At 33.1% G+C, this 9,807-nt stretch overlaps 1 pseudogene; it reads right to left on the bottom strand.

The window, feature by feature from the left end:
* Positions 1-3,818: 3,818 nt before the first annotated feature.
* Positions 3,819-5,612, bottom strand: LOC131598704 (uncharacterized; annotated as a pseudogene).
* Between the last annotated feature and the right edge of the window lie 4,195 nt (positions 5,613-9,807).

Consider the following 9,807-nt stretch of genomic DNA (forward strand, 5'->3'; position numbering starts at 1 on the left):
CAGGTTTATCTTTCACTAACATGATGACCGAGCAATTAGACCAATCTGGTTGCCACTTGACCTTGAAGGCAAGTTCCTGATCAAGGAGCTTGTCGAGTGCCAGGGGAAAATCGAGGGGATCAAATATTCCAGCCTACATAACAATGAAAAAATGCACCGTGAGTAATTATATGCAGTAATTATACACCCTTGTTGTACCGGTATGCTATTAAAATCATGTGCCAAAAAGAAGTTGGTACCTGAAACATTGTTTCGCGCATATGAGCAGCCGAGACTTCCAATAGGTCTTCACTCTCCTTGTCCCATAAAACAAACTTGCATTTTGTACCAGCATGAAGAACACCCACCTCTATTTTATACCTAAGTTTGAAGCGTTACAATTGTAAGTTAACAATAAACAGACAAAGATGTTGTGAAAAGCAGTTGATGAAACAATATTTTGGTGTTTATACCTGAAAATGGCAGTTTCAGTCTCATGTCCCTTGACACACTTGTAGGGAGGTCTATCACCAGTGACTTTATTTGGGCACTCATGGCATGCCTGGTAGTACCAGCCATATTTTGAAGCAACAATTTTTGCAATTGTAGCAACCGTGGCACAAAAAGTAGTCTGAATTTACAACAGTGCGGTAAACAGAAAATCAAATATAATAAAAGTTAGACTATATATGAAAAAAAATAAAAGACAGATTACTACGTCTTTGAGTTTAACTATCTGCTCAAGTGGAAGAAGAACAGCATTAGACAACAACTTTTGGGTAGGTGATTGGCGAGAACTGTATGAATTTTGCGACCTTCCCTGAGACTGATGACTGAGAAGGCCTGAGACAGCCACTATAGTATCCTGTGTAAGCCTGAAGACGAAAAAAACATTGTCAGATTTAACAACGAAGGATGATACAAAGTGCAGGAAATTGTAGTAAATTAAATCAGTACATTTTGGCAAATTGTTTGATTGTCTCCACGTCTTCATTAATAGCCAATTTGGTGACATTGTAAGTGTTGGTAACAGATAGAGGATATTTGCCTGAAAAGACAAAATAAGTGAATAACATTATGTACTTGAAAACATAAAACACACTTTATGAACCGTAGGAACCAGTACGGGAGTATTTTATACCAAAAGCTTCTTTGACTTTTGCATATTGAATCATAACCACAACAGGAATTGCAGTATCGACCTGCTGTTCAACGTAGTTCATAAACTGCACCACGTACGCCTCCCATAACGTAACCGTGATAGTGTTGTTGCTACAGAAATGCACATATAAATGACGCCATCAGTAAACATATAAGATATAAAGGGCTACCATAATCTTGCATGAAAGGTAACAAACAAACTTTAAACCTCAAGTCGCGAATGACAAAGTTGACCTGTTGCTTTTTACTTCCAACCTGGACCTGTGTGTACCCAATTTCATCAACCACTCCGATAACATCTGTACAAGTCATTGGGAAAACGTGGATCAGGTTAAACCAAACGTGAGATGCAGAGTTCTACATAGATGATGAGTGACTCCCAAAATGTAAATAGAGTTTAACCTAAAAGTTGATCCTTATTCCATTTCCCAGTTAAAATATCAAGAAAAGGAGTGAGTCTACAAGCCTTTTCCTGAATCTGATGCACATTTCTATCCCCAACTTTTGTCCGACCATTAAATTTAAGGAGGTACTTGTGAGCAGAAGGTTTGAACAGCAGATCATTCAGCTGAACTTGGAAGTTCGCAATAGTGTAAGTATCATTAACAACAAACACCGAATCAAAATTCTGCCTGTAAACGGGAGGTACGATAACATGGATATCACTTCCCTATATAAAACAAAAGAAAAATAACCCATCAATATACAATAAACCATAAGAATGTTGCCTACAGGAAGCGATAAAAAACACCAAAAATACACTCTTTAACACCTCCATGCAACCAAATATAAACCTATTAGAACAAAGACACACGGTTTCCACAAAACAAAAGAGGAATACAAAATATTCGACATTAACGCTTCCCAATAACCCAATCTCAACCTTCCAAAACCAATAATATAGCAACTCACGAACCGTTTATACGAAAACAACGAAAAATGATGGCTTTTCGTAAAAATATTGAAACTAACCTCAGAATCATAAACAACCATTTCAAAATGTTCCTTGTTGTTAGAGATGACACTCCACTTGTGATGTATTTTAACAGCAACTTTCCAAAGTTCCTTTTCATCGTTAACATCAGAGATCTTTTCCAACGGTCGTGCCATCTTCTTGCCTCAACTTAGGGTTCAAACAATGGTTGGCTACAGTTTCGGTGGCAGAAGAAGTTTTTCAATGGTTTTTAGGGTTTGAAAGGTGGAGGTTGAGAGAACGGTGAGTGACATAAGAGGAAGAGGGAGAAAGTCTCCAAGATTGCATATGGGATTGTGATTGGAAAGCAACATTGGGAGTAAGGAAAACATGAAAAAGGGTGCAAATTGTGTTTAGAGGAGAAAATTGCTTTACCCGGTTCGGTTAGAGTAGAAGCATAAGGACAAATAGTACACAAGTTGACCAATAGAAAGAGCAAAATAAGCAACTAACAGTTAGATCTTGGCCAAAGTCAGAATTTAGTCACCAGAAGTAAATTTTGGACACATTTTAACCCCCAAAATAATAGGTGTAATTTTTTAACAAAAGGGCAAATATGTATTAACCAGGTACTTCTATTTTCTTATTTTATAGATTAAACCCTGTTTTTGTTTTCTTCCCCACTAGGACTAGTGAGAATTGAGATTCTAAATGTAAGCTATATATGTAGCCTAACTACATAAGACAGAATAAATATGTTGACACCATGTTGATTAAAAGTAGTTACCAGTGCAGAGCACCTTTCAGCGTGTTGCAGAAATTTGTGACCTAAACCAAAACCTCGGTGTGCTCCTTCAAGAAGACCTGAAAGGTCTGCCACTACCATATTTGAATCATAGTCAAAGGAAACAACGACCAGATTGGGAAGTAGCGTTGTAAAAGGATAATTTCCCACCTCTGGCGTTGCAGCACTAACAACACTCAAAAGTGTACTTTTCCCTGCTGCATTTGGAGCACCAACTATTCCAACATTTGCAACAAGCTTGAGTTCAAAAGAAACCAGCACTCTTAGACTCTTATAATTTGAAACTCAACTGAGACTCAGGAAAACAAAAGAAACACTATATTTTATTTCATGACCCTGACAATCTCAAACAAGTATAAACTATATCTCATGGTGAATAAGTATTATTAGCATTGAAATTGATAACAAAGCACAAATGAGAACTCACTCACATACATTTCATGACCATCTTCACCATTCTTCGCACCTTAAAAGCAGCATTCCCTCTCCCACCTCTACCACCCAGCAACAACAACGCTTTCTGTCCATGATACACCATATCCAACAGCACCCACATCACTCCCAGCCTCTCTAACCACCGTCCCAGTAGAGGCACCTTCACCACCCACATCACTCTCTCCCTGCCCCGAAACGGTAACAGCCAACTCATTGCCTTATCAACTTCCACATACACATTACCACCTCTCCCTCCGTCTCCTCCGAAATATTAAAATCAGACAATGATGATGAATACTCAAATCAGAAACCATATGCATGGTGACATACAAACAAAATAAAATATTCAATTTCATTTAATCATAAATTCATAAAACATTTGACCGATCTAAAGATTCTAATGAGTAAGATATAAAATTAGTAGATCATCGTTTCCTTAAAACAACAAAAACAAAAATAAAGAGAGAAAAAATTGCAACTATATATTTTTTGGGTACAAACAAAATGACAAAACGCGCGCACACACACACAAGTTCTCGAATTCTAACTCTTAAAACTAAACTAGTGATTGAGAGCTTAAACTTAATCCCATCTTGGCTGAATCCAAGTACCATTCAAGTGCATTCTCATATGATGAAAATCTACCACTCGATCATGTTGGAATGTGTGGTAGTTGTTTGTTTCTAAAGAATAAAACACAATACTCTGGTCATAAAATCTAGGAAAATAAATTTTGTTTTCCATTCCAGGAATGCTTGCCACAGCAGAAAATGATGTTTTACCGACAAAAAGCATGTGATTTTTGAGGCTTTCAACTTTGATCCATGTCATTGTAGACTCGTTCAACTTCAAAACTTGAACTTCATTTGCAAGAACATCCTCATATACTGCCAATAAATTACCATCACATTCAACTAGGAAGTAGTTGAAGTTACTTCCAAATGGAGCTTCAGGCTTCTCAAGTTTTGTCCACTCAATATTTTCTCTTGTTACCTGTAATATTGCTAACTTTCCTGATAAGGTAAGAAAGTAAAATGATCCATTATAAAAAGTGGGACTTACGTTGGAGAGAGGAAGTTTCCATTCTTCAAATGAGAGAAGGTCAAAAACGTTTCCCCGAAGGCGATGTACACATGATATCGTAATGGGATCTGATGATGATAATTTATCATACTCAACGACAACGCATTCGGAAGAGGTCGGAGAATGTGACATGCCAACACACCTGTAATTCTTGACTGCTTTATCCCCAATTGGAAGTGGTAGCACTTGTTTTGTAAAGGGATTGAAGAAACCTTGAGATTCTGTGTTATTGTTAACTGCCACCATTAATAGTCAACCCTCTTTTGAACAACAAATTTTTGAGTTCAAGCTCCAATATTGAGGTAAGTTTATGTTGTATTTGTAGTCGAGGCCAAGCTTCGGATTGACAAAAGTGAAGACATTTTTCTTTGAGAAAACAAATAAAGGACACATGGAGCGATCATCAAACCTTGACATTGAACAAGATGAGCTCCATTGAATATGTGGCGCGGCTAGACGAAAGAATTTATTAGTAGCTCGAAAATGCAAATAATCAAGCACATCATTAATATGTTTTGCAATCACTTGAACCACGTCTTGAGAAAGTGCATATACATTGTTAGCTTTATCCTCAGCAGCATCCTTTAAATTGTCTGCATCGCATATACTTTTCTTTTGTCTAATTTGATGAAATTTTCCAATTTCTTGTTTAAAATGATCAGCCATCCTACAAAACATAATAAAATTAAAAATAGCCCAAACTAATACGTATTTGAAAGAAATGTATCAAAATAGTTACCCTGTATGTGGCATGATCCATCTTGAATTAGACCGTTTAATTGATAAATTGGAGAAAGGTTGAGAAATTACAATACAATTGTCTTCAATGTTGTAAATAAAGACAAAATTGGTGTTCCCTAGGGCGATGTAGATCCGGCCTCCTTCTTCTGGATTGATTGCTTGACAAGCAAAGGCTGAATCAAGACTAGATACAAAGAAGACTTTATCCTTGAGGCTTTCCACTTTTTCCCACACTTGTTGAGAAGAATCAAGTTTGAAAACATAAACTGCACTAAGCTTACCTTGCATTTTGAAAATTTCAATTTGATATAACACATTGTCGCATTCAATCAGGCGACTTATAATAAGTTGCTCGAAGTTAGTGAGTGGTTGTTCTATGATGATATCAGGTGTGCAGTTTATTGTAAAGACATTAGGTTGAAGTTTCTGAATAACTAGTAGAATACAGCAGATTCTTGCATAGACGCAACCGTTGCAGTAAACTGGGTTCATAAAAAAGATTTTCCTTTGAGGCAAATTTCCCTGCATGGCTAAAAGTGTCACAATTTGGTGATAAAAGCATACTTTAGTCCAGTGTTGATCTCCGAGTTGATAGTAGAATATTGAAGGGGAGTGTGATGAAAATAAATAAATGGAGCACGTAGGATCATTTGGAGGGGACGACAAAATGCAATCCCCATAAATAGTGTGATTGTGTGGAAGTGGAAGTGGTGGGAGAATGATTTTGTTAAGGTTAGATGGATTCCAAAGAAACAAGTTACTAGTAGCCACGTTGTTGTTTTTCCAAACATACCAACCATGTTGTATTGTTAGAAGCTTGGATTCCTTCAATTCTGGATCTGTATTCCAAATAGAGTAGCACTTGGATGGATTTGATAGGCTGCAAAAGGATCGAGTGTTTTGGGTCTTACCAGTGAAATACAAAAGCATAGGTTTTTTATCTCCTTCCATGTCGCCAAATATAGAGAGCACTCACCAAGAATGAAAGTGTTGAATCCTTTTTGTGTTGTGATGAAGGAGAAACAAAACTCTCATATATATATATATATATATATATATATATATATATATATATATATATATATATATATATATATATATATATATATATATATATGAGGAGGGATCAAATTACACCCGAAGAGTTACACCACGAGTTACACTCGTTCAATAACTACATCTCGAATTAATATTTTTTAAATTCAACCGTTGGATTGAAACATAATATCATATAGATCATACCTATAAAGTTTGAGCTTAATCTATAATGATTTACTATGTCATTGAATTACATCAAAATTAACGTTATATAAAAGCTCATTTTGACGTTAATCTTTGGATATCTTGATGATATAGTAAATCATTATAGATTAAGCTCAAACTTTATAGGTATGATCTATATGATATTATGTTTCAATCCAACGGTTGAATTTAAAAAATATTAATTTGAGATGTAGTTATTAAACAAGTGTAACTCATGGTGTAACTCTTCGGGTGTAATTTGATCCCTCCTATATATATATATATATATATATATATATATATATATATATATATATATATATATATATATATATATATATATATATATATATATATATATATATATATATATATATATATATATATATATAGAGGAATTCAAGTACGAATCGAGGAATTAAGGAAACAATATTTTATTTACACTTTTTAGGGTCGGTTAAGATTTTTTTAATATTTTTATTTATTAGTAGCAATCAAATCATAAAATTTATTATTAAATCAATTACAAAGCAAATCAATTTTGTTTTCTTACACACAATATTGTTCATATCATCACTTATAATTATACTAAAAAAAATTAGTATTGATTATAAAATTATAGTATCAACTAAATTGATTATATTGTATTTCGATTAACTTTGTTTTCATATATTTTGGATCATATATCTTTCTTTTACGCTTTTAAGTTTTTGTTTTTTTAAAGTATTTTGTTTCCTTGTAAATTTTATCTAATAAAAATATAAAATATTCGTGATTGGATTTAAATTTTGAAGTGAGATGAGAATAGATTATAAAGTTCGCACAATCACCGAAAATGTATTTTGAATTATTATTATTATTATTATTATTATTATTATTAATTTTTATTTAAATTTGTTATAAAGAATATTTGAAGTAATTATTGATTTTGAAATTTTCATAGGGTTCATTTGGTTGGAAGTAAATGGAGGAGAGGGGATGAGAGATTTGTAAATATATTTGTTTGATTCATTTTTTTTATAAGAGAATGGAAGGAAAATCTTTTCTAAATTCACTTTTTCTCCACTCCAAATTGGAGGAATTTACAGAGGAAGGAAAATTTATTAATTAAAATCTTATTATTTTCTCTAATTTATTTTTTATTATCTACTTAATATAAATATAAGGTTGTCATGATGACAACCCTAGACATGTGTCATTCTAATAGCTACTCTAAACACACATGTCATTCTATGAGCTAACCTAACAATAACCCTATTTTTCACTTTTTAAATTTAAAAATAAAAATAAACACTACTCCTATTTCTATTTTTTTTAAACTGATCACTAATAATAATTATAATACATATTTAAATAATAGCTACTCTAAACACACATATCATTCTATGAGCTAACCTAACACTAACCATATTTCTAACTCTTTAAATTTAAAAATAAAAATGAACACTAATCCTATTGCTATTTTTTAAAAACTGATCAAATAATAATAATAATAATAATAATAATAATAATATATTTAAATACTACTATTAAAAATATTTTTTTTTATATAAATAATTTATAATAATTAAAAAATCATGTTCTTTTTCTTTATTTTATGTATAATATCAAATATCTTTATTTTATTAATAATATAAAATTTTAATTAATAATATATATTAATAATATAATAATACAAAAAATATTATTAATATTATTATTATTTTTAGATAGAATCAATAGAATAATAATAATAATATATTTAAAAACTGATCAAATAATAATAATAATAATAATATATTTAAATACTACTATTAAAAATATTTTTTTTTATATAAATAATTTATAATAATTAAAAAATCATGTTCTTTTTCTATATGAGTATCCTGCAATGGAGGGGAAGAATCAATAGCTATTGACTGGCTATCATCTGTATGTGTGGGCTCATAAGTCACACCATCAGTGGTGTGATATTGCCAGGATGGTTTGTATGGGAAAATGTGATCATGGTGAGTGACATGTATAGAGACAAATATGTCATGAGAATTAAGATCAAGCAATATAGTTCCTTTTCACTCCTTGCTTGTATCCTAAGAAAATACACTTTCTGCCACGATGGTCAAGTTTGCTTCTATGAGCTTGGAGAGTAGAAGCATAACACAAAGTGCCAAAAGTTTTGAGAGTGAGCAGATCAGGATCTTTGTCATACAAACACTGGTAAGGTGACTTGTTATGCAAGACAATGCTAGGGACACGATTCATAATGAAAACAGCATGGTGAGCAGCAAAGGACCAAAATTTCTTTGGTAAATTTGCTTGAAACAAAAGGGCTCTAGCTATATTGAGAATATTTTGATGCTTCCTCTCAACCCTTCCATTTTGCTGAGGGGTTTCAACACAGCTAGTTTGGTGCAAAATTCCTTTAGAAGCATAGAAATTGGGTATAATGAACTCGGGTCCATTGTCAGTTCTAACAGTTTTGACACAAGCACTATGTTGTGTCTCTAACATTTTGAGAAAGTTAATGACATTAGGACGAGTTTCAGACTTAGACTTCATTAAAATAATCCAAGTGAATCTGCTGAAATCATCTACAGCAGTTAGAAAATAAGTGTGACCATTAAAAGACTTGACAGCTAGGGGTCCACAAACATCATAATGAATCAACTCAAAAGGTTTAGAAGCTGAAGTATAGCTTTTATTAAAAGGAAATTTCTTATGTTTGGAGTAGTGACAAACATCACATACAACTTTATTGTCAGCAACAATAGAAGGAAAACTAGTTTGTAAAGCTTGTAATCAAGAAAATGATAGGTGTCCAAGTCTGAAGTGCCATAGAGCACTAGCGGGAATGGTATGTGTAGTATGAGGAGTTGAAGTGTGATGGACTGCAAGTTTGTCTTTGATGACTAAGTGATACAATCCTTCAAACTTCTCAGCTGAACCAATCGTCTTCAGAGTGTGAGATTCCTGAATGAGACAACCAGTGGTATTAAAGATAACAGTGTAATATGAATTTTGACACAATTTTAGAACTGAAATGAGATTGACTGAAAACTCTGGTATGTATAAAACATCAGAAATGCTAAAATCAGAATTAAACTTGATTGTGCCAAAAAAATTTGCTAAAGCAAATTGGCCATTAGGTAGTTTGACATTAATAGGAGTAATAGAATGCATCTGATGAAACCAAGTACTGTTAGAACAGATGTGGTCACTAGCACCTGAATCTATTATCCAAGAATTAAGCATAGAACATTTATATGTTGTGATAGTACCTGAAGCACTCAAGGAAGCATGACCAGATAAAGAAGAGCTGACTTGATTGGTCATGACAGGAGCTGAATTTTGGCCAATTGTAGATTGTTGAAGAAGGTTGATGAGTTTGTCATACTGAGCCTGGGTGATGGTGGCAGAGCCATGCTTATCTTCTTGTGATTGAGTTGTGTGCTCTTCTTCTTCATTCTCA

Source organism: Vicia villosa, linkage group LG4, assembly GCF_029867415.1.
Source record: "Vicia villosa cultivar HV-30 ecotype Madison, WI linkage group LG4, Vvil1.0, whole genome shotgun sequence".
Classification (NCBI taxonomy): Eukaryota; Viridiplantae; Streptophyta; class Magnoliopsida; order Fabales; family Fabaceae; genus Vicia; species Vicia villosa.